The following is a 6000-nucleotide window of genomic DNA, read 5'->3' as shown; positions in this document are numbered from 1 at the left end:
ATAAATATGTTTCCCTGGTATGTGTTTGAGAAATACTAAGTTTTGAGTAGAAGTAGTTGAAATCTAAGAAATATACTTAAATAGAGAAAGCATGCAGAAATTAATGTGCTTCCTTCTTAATGATGGCAAAAGGTAAATGCAATGTTTGGCACTCCAGCAGCTACCGTGGACCAGGAGGTGACCTTAGGACTGAAATGTAACATAAACAACAAGAGAGAAGGAACCTGGGTTACTGGTACCATGGGGCACCATACCGGCCCTGGGCAGGTCCCCTGGACACCTTGGACATGAGAGAGACATAAACTTCTAAATTGCTTAAACTACTGTTACCTGTTTGTTTGTTTGTTTTTTCTATTACTCAGAATTGGACCTAAACTATTGCATGGAGTTCCTGCCATGGCTCAGAAGTAACAAACCCCACTAGTATCCATGAGGATGCAGGTTTGATCTCTGGTCTTGCTCAGTGGTTTAAGGATCTGGCGTTGACAGACGCTATGGTGTAGGTCGCTGATGAGGCTTGGATCCTGAGTTGCTGTGGCTGTGGCGTAGGCTGGCAGCAGCAGCTCTGATTTGACCCCCAGCCTGGGAATTTCCAGGTGCCATGGCTGCAACCCTTAAAAAGACAAACAAGCAAACGAAACAATTACAAGTCTCCAGTGGAAACAACCTATCTATCAGCGAGAGCACATGGAGAATTACTCAAAGTTCAGGCTACAGATTAGATGTACTGGCTGAAGGATCACCTTGAACAAGCTAGTTCAGCTTCTAGAGTCTCAGTTTCCTCGTCTGTCAAATGGGGGAGTAATAACATCTACCCCTATGAGGCTGATGTGAAGACTGAGTGAGCTCCATTGTATGAAGCACTTAGAACACAGCTCACCTTGGGGTCCAGCTGGTGTTCCATTGGAGGCCTTGTGCCAAGAGACTTGATACACAGAATTTATTGCAAGAGCAAAAATAGTGAAGCACATGCATTCGTTCTCATGGTCTCACGACTACAGGTGAGCCTGACAGGGTCAGAGCCCTGCCAGGTGACAGCCCCTCCAGGTGCAGAAGCGCCTGGCGGGAAAGCTCTGCTCCCTGCCCTGGGTCACATCGCACCAATCAGAAATGGTTTGCTGTTAATTAAATGTCAAGTAATTTGGAAGGGGCACTATATTTTAAGTTTTAATTAAATTTGACATTATTTTATACTTTAAGTTCTTATAGAATCGGAGAAATCAGAGATAGCAAGATTGGAATGGGACTTTGGAGACCCGTCCAGAATGGATAAATGGATTTCATCTCTCCTGCAAGGTGGTGGATGAGCAACGGCTGCCTGGAAAGCACTGGTGGAGAAGAATTCTCCCTGTCGTGTCGACTAGTGATGTCTGCCCTTCAGAACAACTAGTGATGTCTGCCCTGGGCAAAGAGCAGAAGTATGACCGCATACACGTGGTCAGGGTATTGGCCATCCCTGGGTTAGTCCCTTCCTATCATTTGGTTAAAACTTGTAAAGCTGGGTAATAGCTAGGTAGTAGCTCAGAGACCTCCCCGTGGTGAAGACCTCCAGGCAGAGCTGGAAGGTAACGACACGTTGATACACGGATCCTGTGTGAAGTTGCCCAGAATTGGCACAGAAGACTAAGCACTTGACATGCATTGTTTCTGCTCCTCCCAACAAAGCTGCAGCCAAGCAAAAGCACACCCATTTTACGGAATGGGAAACTGAGTTTCTGAGCATTGGACTTGCCAGAGTGGTACTGAATTAAGAGCTGGAATCCTCCATCCAGCCACATTATGTTCCCATGGGGCAAAGGAGAGGACCCTCCAACTAGACCACTTGGAAGCTTTCTGTTCCTCTGCCCTTGCAGAGTTACCCGGGCAACTTCCCTGGCCTCTGTTTGGCTTTGACTCTCAGACACAGCCTTGGCTTTCACCAGACAGTTGGCTGATTCCTCCAGGGGTTGGGAAATGCCCGTGTTTTGTCCCAGAAGATTCGGCTTAGGCCAGAAGCACGTTCTCCACGGATTCACTTTTAGAAAGTCATTTCTCTGCATGCAGAGGCAGGGCGGATGCTGACTCAGAGCTGCCTGGATGGTTGGAGTTGCTTACTCCAGCAGAACTGGGAGTGTTAACAACTGTGTTCTCCTCACCGGCTCCCCGCCCCAGGCCAAGAATCTGAGGAACAGAAGCAGGCACATAGTGGGAACACAGGTGCCTTCTCCCCCCCTCACCTATACCTCTTCTTCTTTGTATTATCTTTGTGCTAATGTTGCCGGTGTTTTCATGTTAAGTCACTTTGAATAGGAATCACGTTAATATCTTAAAAAAAAAAGCAATATGAAAAGTACCGGGGTTCCTGTTGTGGCTCAGCAGTAATGAACCTGAATGGTATCCATTAGGACGTGGGTTTGATTCCTGGCTTCACTCACTGCGTTAAGGATCCAATGTTGCCGTGGGCTACAGTGTACATCAAAGACACAGCTCGGATCCCATGTTGCTGTGGCTGTGGTGTAGGCTGGCAGCTGCAGTTTCGATTGACCCCTAGCCTGGGAACTTGCATATGCGGTGGGTGTGGTCCTAAAAAAAAAAGAGAGAGAGAGAGAGAGACAAAAAAGAACATGTACAAATGAAAATTTCTTATTTCTGCTCCTGTCCCAATCATTGAGTTCCCCCACCCCCACCATAATAACACCTTTTGTGCATGTCTTTCCTGAGTTTCCTAGAAAAAACACACATGTGAATATATGTGTTTATCATTCCATTTCTACCAGGCAGAAGTCCGCATATTGTATATATCACCTTAGACCTTGCTCATTTCAAGTGACAATATATCCCAAAGCTCTTTCCTTATAAAACATAAAGTCCTCATTCACTTTGATATTGCATAAATTCTCTTGAATGGATTACTAGATTATTTGATTAGTCTTCACTTGATGGATTTCAGGTACACTTTCAAATTTTTACTATAAATAATGCTATACTAATACATGTTACGTAATAACTGAGCGAGTTTATCAGTCAGATAAATGCTTGGAAGTGGGATTGCTGGATCAAAGGGTATATTCTTTTATAATTTTGCTAGTATTGCCCAATTGCCTTCTATAAAGTTGGCGCCTATTTATACCCGCCCCAGCAATGAGCCAGTTTCCACCCAACAGAATATATTATTAATATTTATATTTTAAAAAAAGTCTTACAGGTGAAAATGGTATCTCAGTAGTATTTTAATGTAATTCTCTCTTATTTTGTATCAAACTCTACATCTTTTTATATTTTTAAAAGCATTTATGTTTTTTACTCTGCACCTTCTATTCATATGTTTTGCCTATTTTAGGTTATTGGTCTTTTCATATTTGTTTCTGAGAACTCTTTACTTTTTTGAAAAATTAAAAGCTTAGTCTGTAACATGAGTTGCAAATATTTTGCCCAGGTTGTTTTTTGCTGAGAATTTTTATTTTGCTGTGTAGACATTTTTTAATGATTTTATATAGTAGCATTTATTAATTGATTATTTTATGAGCATTGGATTTTGAACCATAGTTATATAAGCCCACTTACTCCATACTTTCTCCTGGTGCTATTATGGTTTAAAATTTTACATTACGGAGTTCCCATCATAGCTCATCAGTAATGAACCTGACTAGTATCCATGAGGACACAGGTTTGATTCCTGGCCTCACTCAGTGGGTTAAGGATCTAGCATTGCTGTGAGCTGCAGTGTAGGCTGGCAGTTGCAGCTCTGATTCATCCCCTAGCCTGGGAACTTCCATATGCCACGGGTGCAGCCATAAAAAAAAAAAAGACACTAAAATTTTACATTTATGTACTTTATCCACTCTGAGTTTATTCTAGTAAAGTATGTTTAGAAAGATGCTCAGTTGTCTCACTATCCTTTACATGATCTTTCCCTGCTGATTTAAGATGTCACCTTTATCTTATACTAAGTTACAGAATATATTTGTTTCTACTTCTCAACTTACTATCCTGTTCAATTGGACTGACTATATATCAGTGATACAGTGATGTAATTAAGAATAATTAAATTAATGGACTTTTGAGCTTCATAGTGTGTCTTAATAGCTAGTAGGATTGGACCTCCCTCGTTGTTCGTATTTCTTACTCAGATTTTTCCTTGTTTGTTTTCAATATCAACTTCAGAATCATGTAGTCTATTTTGTAAGCTAAAACAAAAATTCGGCGTTTTTATTAAGATCACATTAAAATGAGACATCAGCCTAGAGAGACTTGCCATTGCCATGAAAGGGAATCTACCTTGCTAAGGACAGAGTATGTCTTTTCATTTGTTCAAGTCCATTTTGTGTCCTTGGAGAGAGTTTGATACTTTCCTCCATAGCAGATCTTGCTTGCTGCTTTTTGAGTTTATTACTAGATATTTTATCATTTTATTGTGCTTGCTCATTGGGGTTTTTTCCTTCTGCTGTAAGTATTTTATGAGTCAGGATTACTCAGTCAGGAAAAAGAAATCCTGTTAGGTATTTTAGTTTGAGGGAATTTAACATGGGAATTAGTTTCAAAACTACTGGAAGTGCTGAGGAACAAAAGAGAAGGGTTTTTATCTTGAGATCAGGAAGCTGCTAACAGGGGAGGCTAGAGGTCAGAACCTGTCCTGCCCCTTGTCCTGGAGGCCCTGCAGCCCTGCTAGACACCCCAGTGAGGGGCCTTGCAGTGGGGGCCTGGACTTCTCAGCTGCCCCACCCCAGCTGCTGCCAAGCATCTGGCACAAGCACTGTCTCTCCCACCCCTGCAGCTCCAGTCTCCTGCTGCTGCCTTGTACTGACAGAAGGGGGCTGCCAAGGGAGCTGGAAAATGTAGTTTTTGGTCTTCTAGCCCCCAGAAGTTCAGAACAGTGTAGAAGGGAGGCAGGGACCTAAGAGGCAAAGGCTTTTGGTTTTTTGTTTGTTTGTTTGTTAAGTGTATCTACTTACTGTACATAAGTATGTGTAAAAACAAAAATTTCTTTTTTCCTTTTAGGGCCACACCTGCAGCATATGGAAGTTCCTGGGCTAGGGGTCAAATCAGAGCTGCAGCTGCTGGCCCACACCAAGCCACAGCCACAGCAACCCAGGATCCAAGCCAAGTCTGTCACCTACACCACGGCTCATGGCAAGGCTGGATCCTTAACCCAGCCAGTGAGGCCAGGGATAGAACCTAAATCCTCATGGATATTAGTCATGTTCTCAACCCACTGAGCCACAACAGGAACTCTAAAAATTGCTTATTTTTATATTAATTTTTGCCTGATTACTTTACCAAATCCTCATCATGTTTGTTGTAGTAATTCATTTGAATGTCTTTGTTTTCTAGATATACAATCCTCTCTTTTTTCAGAGTCATTGTTTTACTCTTTTCTCTTTTAGAAATGTTAATTATGTAATTACTTGCCCAGTACCTGTGGAATCTGAAAAAAGGACAGACTGAACTTCTTTGCAGAACAGATGCTGACTCACAGACATTGAAAAATGTGTGGTCTTCCGAGGAGACAGTTTGGGGGGTGGGGGGATGTGCTCGGGCTGTGGGATGGAAATCCTGTGAAATTAGATTCTTATGATCATTATACAATGACAGATGTGATAAATTCATTTGAGTAATAAAAAAAAGAACTATTCATCCACTCCTAGTTTATTACTCTTTAAAAAAAAAAAAATCCAAATTGTTGGAGCAGTCAAATGGATTTTCCGTTTCTATAAAACTAACCTTACGATGTTTAATCCTAGGTCAATCAATGCAAAACATTATATTAAGAGGTTTTTATCATATTTAACATATTCTTAAGTTTGGGGATAAATTCTACCTGGTCATAGTGTACCATTCTTTTGATGTCCTGCTAGATTTCATTTGTTGTTTCATTTTCATTTACTGTGCTATTGTCAACCTTTCCTGTAATATTTAAGTTTTGCATTGACCTCTGTTAATGAGACTTGTCTCTTTGTGTGAACCTGTGCCATTGGGAACATATGGCCTGCAAAGTTGTGGTGGCAGAAGAGAAAGGAGGTG

The sequence above is a fragment of the Phacochoerus africanus genome, chromosome 6, assembly GCF_016906955.1.
Source record: "Phacochoerus africanus isolate WHEZ1 chromosome 6, ROS_Pafr_v1, whole genome shotgun sequence".
Taxonomy (NCBI): Eukaryota; Metazoa; Chordata; class Mammalia; order Artiodactyla; family Suidae; genus Phacochoerus; species Phacochoerus africanus.
This window is presented reverse-complemented; position numbering follows the sequence as displayed.